Source organism: Triturus cristatus, chromosome 4_1, assembly GCF_964204655.1.
Source record: "Triturus cristatus chromosome 4_1, aTriCri1.1, whole genome shotgun sequence".
Lineage (NCBI taxonomy): Eukaryota > Metazoa > Chordata > Amphibia > Caudata > Salamandridae > Triturus > Triturus cristatus.
The window spans coordinates 95,009,683-95,030,712 of record NC_140585.1 but is presented as its reverse complement, the minus strand read 5'-3'; positions in this window follow the sequence as shown (position 1 = coordinate 95,030,712).

The following is a 21,030-nucleotide window of genomic DNA, read 5'->3' as shown; positions in this document are numbered from 1 at the left end:
TCTCAAGGTGCTGGGAGAGGGGATGCTACTGGTCGAAGAGCCATGTTTTGAGGCGTTTCCTGAAAGTTAGGAGGTCCTGGGTCTGGCGTAGCTGGAGTGGTAGAGAGTTCCAGGTTTTGGCAGCGAGGTGTGAGAAGGATCTTCCTCCGGCGGTGGTGCGGTGGATGCAGGGGATGGTGGCGAGAGCATGGTTGGCGGAGCGGAAATGGCGTGTGGGGGCGTGGAAGGAAAGTCTGTCGTTGAGGTAGGCTGGACCGGTGTTGTAGAGAGCCTTGTGTGCATGGGTCAGGAGCTTGAAGGTGATCCTTTTCGGTACGGGTAGCCAGTGTAGGTCTCTGAGGTGGGGGGAGATGTGGTTGCGGCGTGGGACGCCAAGGATGAGGCAGGCGGATGCGTTCTGGATACGTTGTAGCTTGGTTTGTAGCTTGGTCATTGTTCCTGCATATAGGGCGTTGCCGTAATCCAATCTGCTGCTGACCAGGGCATGGGTGACGGTTTTCCTGGTCTCGACGGGGATCCACTTGAAGATCTTGCAGAGCATGCGGAGAATGTTGTAGCAGGAGGAGGAGATTGCGTTGACCTGCTGAGTCATGCTGAGAGTGGAGTCCAAGATGAAGCCCAGGTTGCGAGCGTGGGTGGTGGGTGAGGGTGCGGTGCCTAAGGAGTTGAGCCACTAGGAGTCGTTCCATGCTGAGGAGTTGGAGCCGAAGATGACGATCTCTGTTTTATCGGTGTTTAGCTTGAAGCGGCTTGATTCCATCCAGTTGGAGATGGCGTGTAGTCCGTTGTGTAGGTTGTTTTTGGCATTAGTGGGGTCTTTCGTGAGGGAGAGGATCAGCTAGGTGTCATCTGCGTATGACTCTCTGGGTTCTGCCAGTGAGAAATGATGAGATCCAGTTGAGAGCCTTGTCGCGGATTCCGGCGTTGTGGAGTCGTGTGCGGAGGGTGTGATGGCATACCATGTCAAATGCGGCAGAGAGCTCCAGCAGGATGAGTGCTGCGGTTTCTCCTTTGTCGAGCATGATCCTTATGTCGTCTGTGGCAGCGATGAGTGCGGTCTCGGTGCTGTGATTTTTTCGGAATCCGGATTGGGAGGTATCGAGCGCCTTGCTGTCTTCTAGGAAGCGGGAGACCTGGGTGTTGACTACTTTTTCGATGACCTTGGCCGGGAAGGGGAGGAGGGAGATCGGCCGGTAGTTCTTTGGGTCGTCTGGGTCCGCCTTGGGTTTCTTCAGTAGTGCGTTGACTTCTGGGTGTTTCCAAATTTTCGGGAAGGTGGCTGACTCAAAGGAGCTGTTGATGGTGTTGCAGAGGTGGGGAGCGATGATGTTGCTAGCTTTATTGAAAATGTGGTGAGGGCAGGGGTCCGATGGGGATCCGGAGTGGATGGACGCCATGGTGTGAGTGACGTCTTCTTCGTTGACGAGGGTCCAGGTGTGGAGGAGGTTGGTGTTGCTCGGGGCGTCGGGTTCGTGGGTGTATGCGGTCTGTTTGGGGCTGAAGCTGTTGTGAATTTCTTCTATCTTGCTGCGGAAGTGGGTGGCGAGGGAGTTGCAGAGCTCTTGTGACGGAGGGGGTTTGTTGGAGCAGGTCCTGGGGTTTGGGAGTTCTTTGACGATGCCGAAGAGTTCTTTACTGTTGTGGGCGTTGTTGTCTAGGCGGTTTTTGAAGTGGGTTCTTTTGGTGGTGCAGATCAGTTGGTGATGCTTGCGGATAGACTCTTTGAGTGCGATGTGGTTGGGTTCGGTAGGATCCATGCGCCAGGCCTTCTCTCTTTTGAGGTGTTCTCGTTTGGAGTTCTGTAGATCAGGGGTGAACCAGCTGGCCTTGGTGCTGTGCAGGGTGTTTGAGGACTTTGAGTGGCGCGAGGGTGTTGGCGCATTCTGCTAACCAGTGATGCAGGTCGGTGGCGGCTGAGTCGGGGTCCAAGGTTCCTGGCGGTGGGGTCTGGGCGAGGGTGGAGATCAGTTGTTCTGTTGAGACTTTGCTCCAGTTGCATCGGGGGGGTTGTGTGCAGTGGTGGTGAGTAGGTGGTTTCTGGTAGGAGAAGTGGATGCAGTGATGGTCTGTCCAGTCAAGTTCAGGGGTGTGGCTGAAGGAGACGTGGCTGTTGGCAGCGAAGATGGGGTCGAGTGTGTGGTCTGCGGTGTGAGTGGGCAAAGTGACGAGTTGTTTGAAGCCGAAGTTAGCGAGGTTGTCCAGCAGGTGGTTGGTGTTGATGTCGTTGTTGTTTTCTAGGTGGAAGTTCAGATCGCAGAGGAGGATGTAATCCACTGAGGCAAGGGCCTGGGCGCTGACGTTGTCGGCGATGGTGTTGCAGAATTGTGCTCGGGGGCCTGGGGGTCTGTAGATCAGTGTTCCTTTGAGGGTGGTGTTGGCGTTGACGTAGATGTTGAAGTGGAGGTGTTCGGCGGAGTTGAGGGTGTCGTGGGTGCTGGTCGAGACTTTGATGGTGCTTTTGTGGACTATGGCGATTCCTCCTCCTGGTTTATTGGTGCGGTCTCTCCTCGTGATCTTGTAGCCTTCAGGGATGGCAATGGCAAAGTCGGGTTCAGAGGTCGAGCTTGTCCAGGTTTCGGTGAGGATGGCGATGTCTGGTGACGTGGAGGTCAGCTGGTCCCAAAGTTCGATGGCGTGTTTGTGGATGGAGCGGGTGTTGAGTAGAATGCAGCTCAGGTGGTTGTTGGCAGGTCTGTCGTGGTGCTTTAAGATGCAGGTGAAGTGGCAGGCTTGGCAGGCGAAGGGTCCTTTGGTGGTCCTGGGGGAGGACTGGAAACAGGTGGAAGAGTGTCCTGGGTTGAGGGCGTGGAGGTCGCTGGTGGTGTAATGGAGTCTTGGGGCGTGGGTGGCCACGGGCCAGGGGGACTGGCGCTGTGCGCGGTCCAGGCGTGGACGGGCGCAGATGGGCTTGCCTCTGGTGCGTCACTCTCGGAGGAGGAGTGTTCTGACCTCGATCTTGACATCACAGTCGCAGAGGTTGAAAAAGCCATCCAAGATTTGCGTGGGGAGGAAAGCATCGGGCCTTAATGGTCTGCCCATCGAGTTGTTCAAGCTTACGGCGGGTAGGACGGCACCCTATCTCACCGAAATGTTCCGCGAAAGTAAGAAAGAGGGTATCCTTGCTGAAGATCAGAGACTCGCCAATATTGTTGTCATTCATAAAGGGAGCAAACCGGCCAACTAGTGTTCATCCTATAGGCCCATTTTGTTGCTTAACTGCGAAGCGAAAATCCTAGCGAAGTTTCTTGCCACTCGACTGCTCAGGGTTCTTACCCGCTTGGTCCATCCGGACCAATCGGGATTTATGCCTGCTAGAAATACCTCCCTCAACTTGCGCAGGCTCCATGGAGTGCTGTGCCGGGTGGACACAATCAGGGAAGACGCCGTCATGGTATCCCTTGATGCCGCTTCAGCATTCGACACTATCGAATGGTCCTATATATTCGCAGTTCTTCATAAATTGGTTTTTGGCCTCGAATTTATCAACAGGGTGCAGCTTCTATACCATCAACTGCCTGCCCAAGTAGTCGTCAACAATAGGAAGTCTCCCGTTTTCATTCTTGGCAGGGGTACCAGACAGGATTGCCCCTTGTCTCCGCTTCTCTTCGCCTTGGCCCTCGAGCCTCTGGCAACGTTGGTCCGCCAGAACCCCGTCATAAGATGCCTTAAATGGATGTCCGGGTGGGAGGACCGCATCTCGCTATATGCGGATGATATGTTGCTCTACTTGGCCTCCCTGGCTGCATCCCTCAATGTTGTCCTGGACATATTTCATGTGTTTGGTAGGTTTGCGGGAAATTCGATAAATTGATCTAAATCAATGCTTTATGTCCTTTATGGCAAGTGGCCTTCGCTCCCTCGAGGCTGCCAATTGACGGAACCAACCGATGGTTTTAAATATCCGGGGATCAGGGTCTCTAAAGATCTATCTAGATTTTACAATTGTAATCTCCTGCCGCCTCTAGTGCGTCTTAAATCAGATATCCAACACTGAAAGATTGCTTCCGCTGTCCCTTTTGGGGCTCGCGGCCCTATTCAAAATGATGTCCCTTCCCAGATTCTTATATGCGCTACAGAACACTTCGCTTCCTGTCGCTCCTCGCATTTTAAGGAACTAGACGGTATTGTGAGGGACTTGCTGTGGGAGGGTAAGCCACCTCGTATTGCAATGCACAAACTCATGCTAGGGTGGTTTGATGGGGGCATCGGACTTCTGGATATCAGGAAGTACTACTGGGCATCGCAACTCACAGCAACCAACCAATGTCTGTACAGGCCGCAGGGTGACCCGGCCTTTCAGATCAACATATGGCTCCTCCTGGCTGGCAGATTTGAGGGTGCTCTATATGTACGTTCTTTGAAGCCTGCCCTGGCTGGTCCGACTGGGCATGCGATGCATGTGTGGAAAATAGCTACCAAAAGCTTGGGATGGGAAGGAAAACTCACACAGGCCACACCGATCTGGCATAGTGACAATTAGGTAGACTGATCCGCTCGAAGGGTTTCGATGGATGGGACCTCATAGGTATCTCCAAGGTGGGTGATTTATGGAAATCGGGTGAGGTGGTCCCTTTTTCCCGGTTACAGCAAGAATACGAACTAGCACAGTCAGATATCTCCAAATCAGGCACACCTTGCTTGCGGTTCTTCCCAAGGGTTGTGAACTCCCTGAATCCTCCCCACTCGAAGACAGAATTTTGGACGGTGACCTACCGGAGAAGGCCATATCACTCATTTATAGAAAGCTCATAAATACCTTGACAGATCCCCTGACCCGCTTGAGAGCCAATTGGGACCATGATGTGGCTGGTAGGATGATGAGGAGTGGCAGGCAGCAGTGGTCTCCCCCCAGGAGGTGGCCATCTCCTCCAGGCTCCATCTGGTGCAGGTAAAGCTTCTCTATAGATCCTACCTGTCAGGGCCCCTGATGGCTAGCATGGGTTACATTCCAGATGGTGGCTGTGTGCGGCAATGTAGGCAGGAGGGAACTTTCATTCATACTCTCTGGGAGTGCACAGTGATCCGGAGTTATGGGAGGCGGTTGTGCACCTGAAGGAGGAAGCGTTAGGGCAACAATATTAATTGGAATATTAAATGGGCTTTGTTGAACATATGGGACCCTACTGACTTGAACTCCAGGGAACGTACATGGGTTACCTTGGGGCTGATGGTTGCCAAAAGGAATATTGCCCGATTGTGGAGGGCTCATACCCCACCGAGTACAACAGAATGGGGCAAAGATATGGACTGGTGTATGGTCATGGAGAAGCCCATTTACGAAGCCAGGGGTGCCCGAACAAATGGGCGCAAATATGGGGGCAATGGAATGTCCACAGGGGGAGATCTGTGAACCTCCGAAGTCCAGAGAGGATATTATCAGTGGGACCTAAATCTGTACAATTGGAATTGTCACTTTCATTTTGAGACACTTATGATTCAATGAACCACTTGTAACCTAACATTTATTGCCAACTTGCATGTAACTGTATTATCTATGTGCCATGCCTTATTTTCAATAAAAAAGGAGTTAATAAAAAAATAAAACCATATACAGTAAAACCCACAATGATTATAACGTGCAATAATTCACATCCTTATTTATACAGTCTGATTTAACAGCATGGTAGCAACCCCAAACTGCTTTTACCCCGAGTTCTCCCAAAGAGCCCTAAACATTTTATAGGAGCCTGGTCTTAGAGCATACTTTCTTTTGTGCTCCTTAATCCTGACCAATTTACTTAATAACTGTGTAAATTTGGAATATCCACCAATCTCCACCTCTGCAGAATCAGCAACCGAGCAGCCAGGACCAAGATGAATATCTGTTTTTTTGTAGGATAGCTGCTGTTAAATCTGCAGAGTATCCCAAGACCATTGTCTGAGTATATAAAATCTGTGGGACTTGGCAATATTTGTTAATACTTTCCCAGAATCCATCTAATTTTGGGCACCCATAGATAATATGGGTCCAATTGCCCCCTCCCTCTAAGTTACATCGCAAACAATTTGATGAAATCTGGGGATTCATTTTCTGCTAAAAAATCCAGCGTACGGTACAACAGCCATTTAGTATAACATTGTGTCTGCTTAAAATTAGCTGCTTTCAACAAGAAGCTATTAAACGTATTGATCTGATGCCAATCTATACTAGAAATATATAGCCCTTCTTGATTTTACCACTTTCTCTGTGCCTTCTGACAAAGTTTATCTTCTCCTTGATTCCAAAATAGGGAGACCCAGCCACTTATTGAAATGCAGTGTGTATGGTTTACTAAACACCCTGCGAGATCACTAACATCTCCGATAAGTGTGGGGTTAAGTTCCAACAAAAAACCTTTAATCCTAATGAATGACTATTGCATAATAATTTGACTATGTTTAAGCAACGGTTCTATTTCAGACCAGGTTTTCCACTCTCCCTGCAAGAAGTCTCCTATTTTACTAAAACCCTGACAACCCTGACTTCTCCAGTTTGTCATAATTGCTGTGTCTAGTAATAAATCTTGACCTTTGTAAATGTCGGAAAGATAGGTTTCTGCATTAAACGAGGGGATCGAGAAATACCTAAACAGCAGTTTTTTCTGTTTAATGCTCCTTTGGAGGGTTTTATATCTTACTTTTGTTTTTTTTATTAAATGCATAAAATCTCAGATTAAATATTCCTTATAAATCAAATCTAAAATGAAATTATCATACCTCTTGATGTTTAAAACCTTCATTGATCTGTATATGGTGTGTGCAAAATTAGTATAATAATACTATTTTAAATCAGGAAGAGCTAGTCCGCCTTCTGATACTGGCCTGAGGAGCGTTTCCAGTGAAAGCCTTGACGCCTTATTTGCCCATATAAATGTGGAAAAGAGGCTTTGAACTTCCTTGAAAAAATTAATTTGGACCGCATTAGAATGGCCAAAAACAGAAAATTGCATAGTGGGAGAATCATCATGCGAATTATAGCTACATGGCCTATTATCAAAACTGGGAGTTCTTTCCATTTTAACAATTTATTCTTTCTTTTAATAATTAGGGGAATATAATTTAGGGCGTAAAGATCATTAATGTTTTCCATTACAGATATCCCTAAATACCTCTTAGGCCATGTATTAATTAATAAAAACTAAATCTGACAATAGTGATTCAGCTGTGCAATTGCAAAGCATGTCTTGGATTTATTGATTGTATAGCCCCCAATAGATTGAAATTCCTGGAACAAGTTAAAAATTTGCAATTGCACTTCTCTTTCAGGCTTTAAAAAAAGGGCAATATCATCCCCTTATTGTTTAATATTAGTCATGCAGAGCATTGGAGATGCTGTGCTACTTAAAGAATGGATGGCTATTGCTAGGGGTTCTATAAAACAGGGAAAGAGCAGGGAGGAGAGCGGGCAACCTTGTCTTGTCCCCCTAACTACTCATCAAGCACTGACCCTCTAAGCATTCACTATTATGTTAGCCATGGCCCCCTCGTAGAATTTTTAAATAACTGTGATCAGTTCGGAGGGAAAACCGAATTTAGCAATTGAGTAAAATAGGCTTTCCCAACAAACAAGGTCAAAGGTCTTTTCTGCATCTAAAAGCATGATCTGGGATGGTATGTTGTTCTGTTTAAAATAATCAAGAGCTTCAATTAGAAAAGTCGTGTTAAAAGGTAGTTGTAGCCCTGTAACAAAGCCACATTGATTCTTGTGGTTTAAAGACCCTATACAGTTGCTAATTCTTATAATTTGGTTATAATATTGTAATCTGAAGTCAGTAAACTGATGGGGCTGTAGAAGTTTATAGCTTCCTTATCTTTATCTTTTTTTAAATAGCTAACAACAACAGCTGTTCTAAAATATGATTGGCCAATAGCACAAGTTCCTTATTCACACTTGGACTAAACTTTTTTAGACCGTCTTACCCAAATGCTTTGCCATTGGCCATTGCTTGGACCACTCCTTCTATTTCTTGTATTGAGACGTCGGCCATTAAGCTTGTGGATTGACCTGTGGTTAAAAAAGAATCCCATTTCATAGTATCCACTTCTTGTCTAATGGAATAAGTAGACTCATAATATCTGACAAACTCGCTCTGTATTATGTTTTCATCTGAAATACAGTTCTTAGTGAGCTTATCGCTTAGTGCATGAACTCTATTCTGAGCTTGTTTATCTCTTGTTGGCCAGGCTAAAAACTTGCCTCTGAACTCGCTCTCTTCATAAACTTTCTGTAGATAGGCAGAATTAGCAGTATAAACTTTAGAGTAATAATAATCTTGCTTCTCATGGTGCGCCTGACCCAATGCCAGTTTATTCTTGTTGTTTTTATCGCACAGATACAGCTCATTTGTATGCTTAACCTTAGCCTCAAGGTGGTTTCTCTCTATAATCTGTGCCTTTCTCGTGACTATCTGCTTAGATGATATAACCATCATGTATTGTGGCTTTAAAAGCCTCCCAAACATTATCCAGTGAAGCTGTATCCCTGTTAATCTGAAAGAAGCCCTCTATCTCCCCATGAATTTTCTCACACCAGTCTTTGTCCTCCAAGATAGTTCTATTGAATATCCATTTCGAGGTATTTGGAATTCTGCCAATACTAACTAATTCTAGTTTAAGCAATGCATGGTCTAAAAAATATTTTGTATATATGCACCATTAGCCTGTGATAGTTCCCTAGGAATCAAGAAGTAATCCAGTCCGCAGCCCAGTTATATTTTGCTGAATAGCATGAATATTATTTTTTCTCTGGATATTTTGACTGCCACGGTTCTATCAAATTTAAATTTGTTATGTGATCCTTTAATGCTCCTCCTACCTGTGTTTTTTTTTGTTTCCTCAACCCTGGTGAAGAATCGAAACCTGGATTCTGCAAATAATTAGAATCCCCACCCAGAATGATTGAGCCAGGTAATAGCAGCAAGGGGCGTGGGATTATCCTCTATTGGGGCGTAGATCTTTGCTATAGTCATTACAGTGTTGTTAATTATGCCATTAACTAGTCCCCAGAAGAATGTGACCTGAAAGGGAAAGAATTTGCTGGAAAAAAATGCTACCCACTTCAAAGGTGATTGCCAATGCCAAAATTTGTTTAGGAAAGCTCTAAGGTACCTGAAATTGGAAGTTTCGTAGCCTTTTTTTAAAAAAAATAACAGAGCGCACGGGGCTCGAAGTCCATTAATGTGTTACACTAACGGACTGCCGAGGACAAGGGTTGCCCGCCGCTCGGTTATAGGAGGAATCAATCTTTCTTTAGTTCCAAAGGCGATTGTGGAGCCTTTGCAGTGAAGAAAATAGGCCTGGGGAGGCGAAGTGAAACCCCCGTGAGCCGCCTTCTCAAATCCACTTGTAGCCCCGTGCGCTTGACGCCGGAGGAATGCTTTACCTAAAATACCCATGAAGAATATATATGGCACATGAGTAGGATTGCAGTGCCCTTAAAACATCCCATAAAGGCAACACACAGATTTTTGCAGCCAGTCCCGAAGAAGACCCCACCACGACGGTTTAACTATCACGTTCGTTCAGCGGTCGAAACGTCGATGCTTTAATGACAAGTGTAGATGATCACCCAGGATACCAAATTAATTATTAGAGTAATCTCACACTGGGTTGATAATCCTTTTCCTTTCTTTTTGCAATGTGTTCAAATATAATTTTTCTATGTAATATATGTTTATGTATTCTGTGGAACGTTTTTGTGACATGTAAATATTTCAATGTATGTGCACTTTGTAGTCTTAAATGTAAGTCAAAAAAGAGATTCTGTGTGTATGAAAAATAAATGTAATGTGATAAATATCCACTATTCTTCTTAAAACAGATAAAATATCATTGGATATAACTTACGAGTACTGCGTTTTGTGGTTTGGACAAAAGGCCCTCCCTTTTTTCTCATTTGTTGATTGCTCTCATTTACTTAAAGAGACATAATTTCCAAAAATGTCCTTTGAATTTTAAGAGTGGCAGAACCACTGTTTCACTTATAGAATTATCGTCAGCAAGAATATAATTGTCAAGAATATCGATTTTAAGGTACGTGATATTGAGGTGCCGATCACGATCCTGTAAAAACCGGATACGAGCCGTCGGACGGAGCATATTCTCAGTCCGACGCGTACCCGGTCGTAACAATATACAAAAATGGAAGTACGATTCGCACGGAAATACTATTTCCGTACGAATCGTACAAAACCCCGACCGACGAAAATAAACATACAAATGTGATCCGGGAAAGCGCCGACGTGACGTCGGGACGCACGCGGCCTGCCATTCACGAACCAGGAAGTACGATTCGCACCGACGTCATCCCGCACGGACAATATTTTCCGACAGCCAAAAACTGCCGGGAAATCAGGACGACGCGAACAAGGAGTACCTGCACGCGACGGACAGACATGGATCCGAACCTACGTGTCATCCCGGCCCTCATAGCAGTCAACCTCCTCTACAGGTTACGACGCAGACACCGCAGAAGGTCAGAACAACAAAGGGAGGGGGGAAAGGGGGGGGGCAGGAGCTGGGGCAGGCCACAAAACCCCCACCAAAGTCACACAGCACACATGCCCTGGACATACCTGACTCCCAGGCCCTGGTCACTACGAGGGGGTGGGGGCGTGTCCAGCAAAGCCAGCGTCCGCCACAACGGAAGTGCTTGACGACGCGAACCGGCAACACAACAATACAGGTACGTCCCGTACCCACGCCTTAAGAGCGTGGGTACGAGTCGTACCACGCCCACACCTACGTCACCCCAACAATGGCGGGACGACTGTACCCACGTGGCAAAGGCCTGGGTACGGCCCGCACAAGCATTCCATAGCGTGGGTACGGATATGTACGGACCGTACCCCCACCCCCGTATGCATGGAGCGTACCCCCCACCCCAACAGTGTAAGTACGACCCGTACCCTCACCCGCATACGTATGGAGCGTACCCCCCACCCCAACAGTGTAAGTACGACCCGTACCCTCACCCGCGTACGTATGGAGCGTACCCCCCACCCCAACAGTGTAAGTACGACCCGTACCCTCACCCGCGTACGTATGGAGCGTACCCCCCACCCCAACAGTGTAAGTATGACCCGTACCCCCACCCGCGTACGTATGGAGCGTACCCCCCACCCCAACAGTGTAAGTACGACCCGTACCCCCACCCACGTACGTATGGAGCATACCCCCCACCCCAACAGTGTAAGTACGACCCGTACCCCCACCCGCGTACGTATGGAGCGTACCCCCCACCCCAACAGTGTAAGTACGACCCGTATCCCCCACCCGCGTACGTATGGAGCGTACCCCCCACCCCAACAGTGTAAGTACGACCCGTACCCCCACCCGCGTACGTATGGAGCGTACCCCCCACCCCAACAGTGTAAGTACGACCCGTACCCTCACCCGCGTACGTATGGAGCGTACCCCCCACCCCAACAGTGTAAGTACGACCCGTACCCCCACCCGCGTACGTATGGAGCGTACCCCCCACCCCAACAGTGTAAGTACGATCCCTACCCTCCCCCGCGTATGTATGGAGCGTACCCCCATGCCAACAGTGTACGTACGGACCGTACCCCCACCTCGTATGCATGGAGCGAACCCACACCCGTGTATGTTCTAAGCGTACATATCCTGATATATGAGGGTTGGGTGCAGAGTCCTCCCAGCAGTGCCCAGACACAGGAGGGGTGTGTGCAGAGTCCTCCCAGCAGTGCCCAGACACAGGAGGGGTGTGTGCAGAGTCCTCCCAGCAGTGCCCAGACACAGGAGGGGTGTGTGCAGAGTCCTCCCAGCAGTGCCCAGACACAGGAGGGGTGGGTGCCTAACACTCCCAGCAGTGCCCAGTCACAGGAGGGGTGTGTGCAGAGTCCTCCCAGCAGTGCCCAGACACAGGAGGGGTGGGTGCCTAACACTCCCAGCAGTGCCCAGTCACAGGAGGGGTGTGTGCAGAGTCCTCCCAGCAGTGCCCAGACACAGGAGGGGTGGGTGTCTAACACTCCCAGCAGTGCCCAGTCACAAGAGGGGTGTGTGCAGAGTCCTCCCAGCTGTGCCCAGACACAGGAGGGGTGGGTGCCTAACACTCCCAGCAGTGCCCAGTCACAGGAGGGGTGTGTGCAGAGTCCTCCCAGCAGCGCCCAGACACAGGAGGGGTGGGTGCCTAACACTCCCAGCAGTGCCCAGTCACAAGAGGGGTGTGTGCAGAGTCCTCCCAGCAGTGCACAGACACAGGAGGGGTGTGTGCAGAGTCCTCCCAGCAGTGCCCAGACACAGGAGGGGTGGATGCCTAACACTCCCAGCAGTGCCCAGTCACAGGAGGGGTGTGTGCAGAGTCCTCCCAGCAGTGCTCAGACACAGGAGGGGTGGGTGCAGAGTCCTCCCAGCAGTGCCCAGACACAGGAGGGCTGGGTGCCCAACACTCACAGCAGTGCCCCTGCAAAGTAAGGGGGGAGTACCCACAGATCCAATGCCCACAAATGTCAGTCAGGTGCACAAAGATCCTGCAGTACATGTACCACATGTGTGCGAGGCTGGGAGTATACACATGCATAGCGCCAAAAAGAAAACATGTACACATGAAGTCATGACAACAGTCTACATACACAAGTACAGTGACCACCAAGGACGCCACGAATGATGCAGGTGGAGACATCGCTCAGCATGCATGGCCCAAGTCTAACGAGTCCATCACACACCCAGCCAATGTAGACACAGCTCAGCACCACATATTGGAAAGACCCTGCAGGGAAGATGTCAGGTTACACAGAGGAAGGAACACACCTTGGGGCGATGTCACCATGCAGTAACTGCTTACATGAACAAAGTTATGTAGCCAACAGCTTGTGATGGCACACAGATACCAGGATCCACCCTATGACCAGCACAAGACTACAATTCCCACACACCCAACACATTATCACCACCCAAAATAATGGGGCAGGTCGACCAACAGCAGTACCAGACAGACAGTAGTGTACTAAGGAAAAATAAATTGCTTTATTCAGCATCCAAAAATCAGTTTGTCCCTTGAAAGTTCAAAATGTACAATGCCCATAGGGCAATCCAAAGTTCAAATCTAGGTGGGGGACACAGTGGGACGCGTGTCCCCTAGCTTGCCTGCACAGTCAGACTCCTTCGTCTTCCAGAGCGGGGAGGGCATCATGTGGGGGGGGGGGGAAGGACCAGGCACCGCAGGGACATGAGGGCGAAGGGTAGGCGTCGTGGGTGCAGGGATGGAGGACTCCACCACAGGGGGTGGGGCAGGGCCAAAGGCGGAGGCCAGGATGTCGCTGCACACCTTAGCAAGGTCCTCCAGCGACTCCCCTGCACCCGAAGGAACCACAGGCCCCAAGGAGGGGGGGGGGCAGAGGGATGGGTCGCAGCACCACTGGGGGAGGGTGTGGACAGGGGGGGGGACTCAACCACCCTGACCGGGGACTCCCTTGACCGCTTGCGGGGTGGTGTCACAGTGGGGCTCAGGGACAGAGCGGCCATGAAGGAGTCTTTTCCGGATATGTGGCCAGGAGAGCTGAGGGGAGGGGATTTGGAGGGAGTGGATTTGGTTGAATGCGGACTCCCACTCTGGCTGCGTGTCTTACGTTTGCCCCCCGACCCAGTGGGTGTGCCTACTTCACCCTGTGTGTGCGTGCCAGGAGATGTGCGTATGACCTTCCCTGCTGGTGTGGTGCCTGTGTCTGTTGTGGTGGGTGCATGCTGACGTCTGGGTGTACGTGGGACAGGCATGGGAGTGGGAAGTGTGGATGGGTCAGGGGTAGGGGGTTGGACGTAGCGCTGCAGGAGACCCACTGCTGCAGTCAGTGTCGAGTCAATGGACCTCAGCAAGTTGCGTTGGTCAGCCTGCGATGAGAAAATGCCCTCCAAGTATGCCTCCATGTTGTTCAGCACTTGGCTGTGGCCATGGAGGACATTAAGCATCGCAGCCTGACCAACCTGCAACTGCCGCTGGATGTCCACAGACTCGGCATTGGCGGCAGCAGTGGAGACAGGGGCAGGGGGTGCGGTGCCTGGCAGGAAGGAGAAATGTGGAGACCGGGCACGCTGGGAAGGGACACGAGCAAGTGGGAGGCGGCTGATGGCAATGGAGGGGGCGGGGAGAGATGTTGTGCCGCTGTCAGCTGCTGGTGCAGCCTCCGTCCACTCGGAGAGATCATCCTCGGACCCGTCAGCTTCATATTCTGTTGTGCCAGTGGACAGGTCCTCGGCCTCACTCTCCTCCGCCTCAGTTCCACTCGATGTGCCAGCCACGATGTCAATGCTGGCACTGGTGCTCGGTCCCTCCGCTCCGTCTGTGCTCATGTCTCCTTCCGTGTCCCCCGACGATGCTGTGGGCAAGGTGAAGAGACAGCATTTAATCATACATCTGTATACATATGTCACATGAGTCCAATCTACATAGGTTACAGTGCATAGCCTGAAAAGAAAGATCAGTAACATCTACAAAACAAGGTACAGATGTAGGGCATGCAACACACAGTTGGTTGACCCACCATGCCACTGAAAAACCATGGAGAGTATGACACAATAGCAAATGACATGAAATGGAGTTTGACAGAGGAGCCAGGCCCTGGGGACAATCCAGCACTGCATCTGCACCACAAAGCGTTGCCGAAAATAGGGATGAGCAGGGACCATATCCATGAACTTGAGGCACATGCTGCATAGGTAATACTGAAAACATGCCCACCATGACTGACTCACTGCACCTTCAGTGTATGTCCAGACAAACATCACACACTGGCCAGACCTAGCAAGGAGACATCAGGTTTTGACATGTAGGCTTTGCCCGCACCAACCACCCCCTACATGAGACAATATGTTGAGACACAGGAAGCACTGACATCTCTTAGTCTGGGTGAAACACACATGGGCTGCATAAATGCAAGATTGGACACCAAATACCCAAGGTGCGCCTGTCCAAATAATCATGTACAAATGGTCATCATCAGATGATTGTAACAAGAGACACAGGCACTGGCCACCGTGAGTATGAACAAGGAAAATCAGGTCAGGCTGTACAGTGGACACTTGTACTACATATTACGTCAATATACATGGTGCCAGGGGACAATGGCACAGAGCACAACCTATGCTGTAGACACTGAGAGTGTCCACATTTTGTGATGACACACATGACACCTAGGAAAATATGCCCCAGGGGACAGTAGTGGCCACACAACTCCATGGTCCTGAATGGGAATGACTGCAACACACGCCACCATCCCTGCACTATGCGTATCGCACACTCATGCACATCATGTCACAGGCCACAACATAGGACATGCGTGCTGTAAGGCATGACACTTGAGAGACTAACTCCCATGTCTGGACTCAGCATCAGTGCCAACTGACATGGAACCAACAAGTACCGAACTGGAGAGGGCACAGGCAAGGTCCCAAAACCTGTTACACACCACCCCCACACATGATGCTACAGGCATAGTTCACGTGGAGAAAGTGCCAGCCTACATAACCTTGTGAAGGAGTGACTACACACAGACCAGGGAACACATTGCAAGGAGGGGAAGGGAGGCAGGAGAGCACCGCTATACTGTGGGTAACAGGACCTGCACAGCACCTTTAAACCCTGGCAGTGTATCCATGCAACTGTGCACTTACAAATGCTGGTGACACACAACAAACACACATGTACCCACCCCCTTCCTGCTGCTTCTCCTGTAAGCGCCTCTCCAAGTCTGGAAATACCACCGCCAGCACACACTTGTGGATGTGGGTCAGACGGCGGCGCCCGCGGTTCTTATGGGTCTCAGGTGAGTCCCCCAGCAGGACCCATGCGATCCTCCGCGTCCAGCACCGGATATCCTGCCAGCGTTTCCTCACCTGGGCCAGGCGCCGCTTGCGACCCTCCGTCCTCCTCACGGCACTGACGGCATTAATCCAGATCTGCTTCTTGGCAGAGGCGCCTACCTGTGAAGATGAACAAGTGACACTACATCAATACACCTGGCACATGTTACAGAGACACATATTAGAACAAATGTTCTGTGTACAACAAGGCATTGTATGCATCCAACGCATTGCACCATTGTCATAGGGACATGATCCTCTGGGGAAGGGCAAAAGCAGTATGTGCCATTGAAAGTACACAGGTGGAATGAGGGCAACGACACAATCAATGATCCAGGCTCACACTGTGCATCACAAGCTACACCAGGATAATGTGCAGCACCTCTAAGCAGTCACATGCCACAGGCCACTGACGCTACCTCAGCAGAGTACACAGACACACACAGGCACAGGACATTCACCTGCCATTGCCAAATGCAGCGACAAACCTCACTCTGCACATGTGCCACTAGACGGGGGGGGCTCACAGGTGTGGGGCTGGCTCTGCATGTCAGACACACAGCACTGCTCGCTGCTCACATCACATGGGCAGGGTATATCTATCCCTCATGCAGCCCGGGTGCCACACTCCACATATGCACCCACCCACATGACAGGGGACTTACACACACACCGATGTCCAGGGTACGAACACATCATGTGGACACTCTCAGCACAGGTACACAGAACTAACACACATCTGTGGGTACAGTCACCTGTCACACTGGGCTGACCACATAATCACATGAGGACTGTAGAGGCTACATTCCCAGGAGGACAAGACAGGCAGAATGTGGCATGCACCATGCAGTGATTGTCACAGTAAACACAATGCAAGTGAGGACGGCAGACATGCACCACAGCATGCTCTGGCTGGGAGACATCAGGCATTCCCCCCCCCTGGTACCCCCCCTACAGTACATAGCATGTGTGTCACACATGGACACAATGCCAGAAGTCACAGTCACAAACAAGGGACACAATCTGTGCTAGTAGACTCTGCACTCACCTGATACCCTGGTCGCCTATACAGCAGGGGGTACTGTGGGAGGATCACATCCAGCAATGCCAGGTTCTCCTCCAGGGTGAAAGGCTGTGACCTCTCCACAGACCTTGACATGGTTCCAGGGAATCAGTAGCAGCAGCTGGGTCGTAGAATCCAAAGATGTGCAGGCAAGTGCTGCCTCATGGGACCTGGCTGCCTTATATCTGCCTTGCTGGCCTGTTTCATGCACAGGAGTACAGAGTGATTGGTCACTCACATTTGCATCCTATGTTTCCTCCAATCCCTTCAAACCCAGCACAGTCAGTGTGTTCTGATTGTGTTTTTTTCTTGAGCATGATGTCTACTCCAGAACCACATTGCAACAAAGTAGATTTATTCAAACTGACTTCTGCTGTGCACCTGCTGAAAAAAATTCAAACTTTAAACTTGGTCTCCATGACAACCAGCTTGCATGTAGGCCTTTATACTTGTCCCTCATGTGTCCCCTATGTAATTTGGAGTTTCACACACATGTACGGTGCGTACCGGGGCCCTAGGGCACCCCAAAAGCATAGCAACGGCCCGTACAGGCGTGTGTACGGTCCGTATCACTATGGGTGTGCTCGCGTATGCGTACCCATAGTGATAGTGAGCGTACAGGCGTGTGTACGGTCTGTATCACTATGGGTGTGCTCGCGTATGCGTACCCATAGTGATAGTGAGCGTACAGGCGTGTGTACGGTCCGTATCACTATGGGTGTGCTCGCGTATGCGTACCCATAGTGATAGTGAGCGTACAGGCGTGTGTACGGTCCCTATCAGTATGGGTGTGCTCGCGTATGCGTACCCATAGTGATAGTGAGCATACAGGCGTGTGTGCGGTCCGTATCACTATGGGTGTGCTCGCGTATGCGTACCCACAGTGATAGTGAGCGTACAGGCGTGTGTATGGTCCGTATCACTATGGGTGTGCTCGCGAATGCGTACCCATAGTGATAGTGAGCGTACAGGCGTGAGTACGGTCCGTATCACTATGGGTGTGCTCGCGTATGCGTACCCATAGTGATAGTGAGCGTACAGGCGTATGTACGGTCCGTATCACTATGGGTGTGCTCGCGTATGCGTACCCACGCATACGCGAGCACACCCATAGTGATAGGGAACGTACACAGGCCCTCTGAGCTAATGTACGGTGCCTTTCACACATCACAGTGGTGACAGGCAGCACGCAGGAAGGAATAGAGCTGAAGTACTTATCCATGGATGGACATCAAGGCATTGTCTGGCCATTACTACATGTGTGGGGCACAGGTCTGAAAGTCTGTGATGTAGCACATGACTCCTGAGTCGAGGATGCAACAGATGTATGATGAGATGTGTACAGATGTTATGTGTGACGGTGCAATGTGTGCCAGCCATGCCCTTAACTCCCTTGACATGTGTGCATGTCGTACTGCACACTTGGGATGAGCATCACTGGCATGGCACAGTCAACAACACACGCAAGTGTCCCCTGATGCCCGCTACAGGGGTTACCACACCAGACATGTCACTACCCACGGTGCACGATGTGTCTATGTCATGTATGTGTGGTGTGTTCCCATTAGCTTGATGTAGGTGCTCCCTCAAAAGCATCAGCTGTTGCAGCAACCAACATGTGTCTGTGTGTAGATGGACATGGCACACTGTTACGCACACCAGGCCACATGTGGTATCGGATGTGAGGTGCGTATGTATGCATGGAACACGGAGTAGCGTAACAAGGACATGTCTGCATCCTCTCAATGTATGTGTGGTGAGTCATTACATGTACACCTTATTGGCAAGGTGTGTGGGCTGTCCTAGTGTAATGTCATGTGACCTGTGGCTCCAGTGTTCCGCTACCTGTCTCTGAAATCGACATCATACTTCTGCTGATGTGTTGATGTCTGTCACTCCTGTGTTGCGTCTGGCTGTTCACTTACACTGGGACACAGCTAATCCCATGCCATGGGATGTGGAGGTTCACAATCTCCGTTTGTAGCTGGGTCTTGGTAGGAGTGTCACTTGGCAGCCATACGTGTCCAGGGCATGTGGCACATACCTGACTCCGTATGTAGCATATGTGTATTGACAGATTAACATGTGCTCAGTACAAATAAATTGTTGTTGTAGTGCACTCACTCTTCCTTGTCCCTTCCAAATTAATGCAGAGCGCCGCCTCTTCCCCGACCAATTCCGGACTTGGCTGACATGCGGGAGAATGACTGTATCCGGTGCTACCGCTTCCCCCCAACCGTTGATTGAGGAGTTGACGGCAAGGCTGGCACCACACCTGCAACCGCTGCACAGGTATCCTACGGCACTGACACCCAAGCTGAAGGTAATGGCAGCCCTACATTTTCTTGCCACGGGTACCTTTCAATATACCATAGCTCATGTTGGTGGCATGTCCCAGAGCATGTTCAGCCGTGTGCTGCATGATTTCTTAGAGGCCATGTTGCTTCACCTGGATGAGTTCATCCATTTCCCCACTCCTGAACTGTTGACTGGGGTCAAGCGTGGATTCTATGCCCTGGGAGGGATGCCCCATGTCATTGGGTCCATATATGGCACACATGTGGCTTTGGTACCACCACAGGCACAGGAGGTAGCGTACAGGAATCGCAAACACTACCACTCCATCAATGCCCTTGTGGTGTGTCTGTCCAACATGGTGATTTCACATGTCTGTGCTCGTTTTCTAGGATCAGCACACGATGCCTACATAATGAGGCGTAGCAGGGTGCCTGAAATGATGACGCAGCTGTGCATCGAACGAGCATGTGTTGTTGGTGGGTACACTCTGTCTGTCCTGTATTTTGTGTAGACTTCCAGCACGACCGCTTCTCCTGTCCTACTCATGTACATGTGGTTTCCATGTAGGGGACGCTGGCTATCCCAACATGCCATGGCTGATCACACCTCTCCGCAACCCCATCACGCCGGCCCAGCTCCGCTACAACACCGCCCATGGCCGGACAAGGCGAGTGATTGAGAGGACATTTGGCCTCCTGAAGAGCCGATTCAGATGCCTCCACAAGACAGGCGGCGCCCTCCCATATGCCCCGGCGAAGGTCTGCAAAATCTTCATGGTCTGCAGCATGCTGCACAACATGGCAGTTGAGAAAGCTGTGCCACTCATCCTGGATCAAGATGATCAGGACCATCCACCCGTGGAGGACAAATGGCTTGGCAATGGGGCTAGTGATGTGGAGGATGTGGTTCCGCAAGAGGGCATCCGGAGTCGGCTCATAAGCGACTTCTTTGCTTAGTGGTGAGTACCAGTGTCTGTGTGTGCACGCATTGGTCCCCGTGTGGCATGTGTTGCGATGTGTGTGTCCATCTGCATGTATGCCACGTGAGTCAGAGGTGTGTGTGGATGTGTCACTGGAGTGATGGTGCCAGTGATGAGTGTATTTCCCCAGTCATAATTGTGAGCTAGCATGTTGTCATCCTTACATGTGTCGAGTACATGCACATGCAAGTGGCTGTGCTTTTTGTGGCTGACTTCTTGTGTGTCTCTCATCCCCAGGTACTTGCGCATGCCGTCTGCTGGTTGCATTGTTGTGGCACAGCTATTCCTCATGGACACGTCATCGTGTGCTGACTCAGCATTACACGCACGGACAAGTTTGGAAGTCTCCTTACGGTAAGGGGTGTATTGGGTGTGGCTGTTGTTTCTGATGTGTGCACACTGCCCCTGTCGATGTTTGGTTCCTCTGCAGACATGTCGCATCACCATGGGACACATTACATGTAGCTGGGTACACCTGAATAGATGGTCAGACTTGTTGACAGTCATCTGTGATGGGATAGTGGATTGTGATGATGGCATCAATGTGTGTGACACTGCCCTCGGACACATACGGTTTGCATTGGCTTGACATGGTGTGGGACTTCCACATCAGAGGATCAATGGTGTATGGCAGCCTCTCCGTGAGCAGCAGGGGGTGTTTAGCTGTTGGCCGACACTTGTGTGCCCGTTCCATGGCTATCACGCATTTGTGCAGCAGAAGGGGGGTTCCAGTGTTGGACCCACATGTTACTCCACATGACCTGTTTATGTGTACTCTGAGTTGCCTCTGCATTCCGGAATACATGAATAATAAAGGTGTCCCTATGCCTCCAAGGTGCCTATTCTCAGTCAATGCTGGTGTGTTGCCACGGTGCATACAGCATGTCTGGCATGG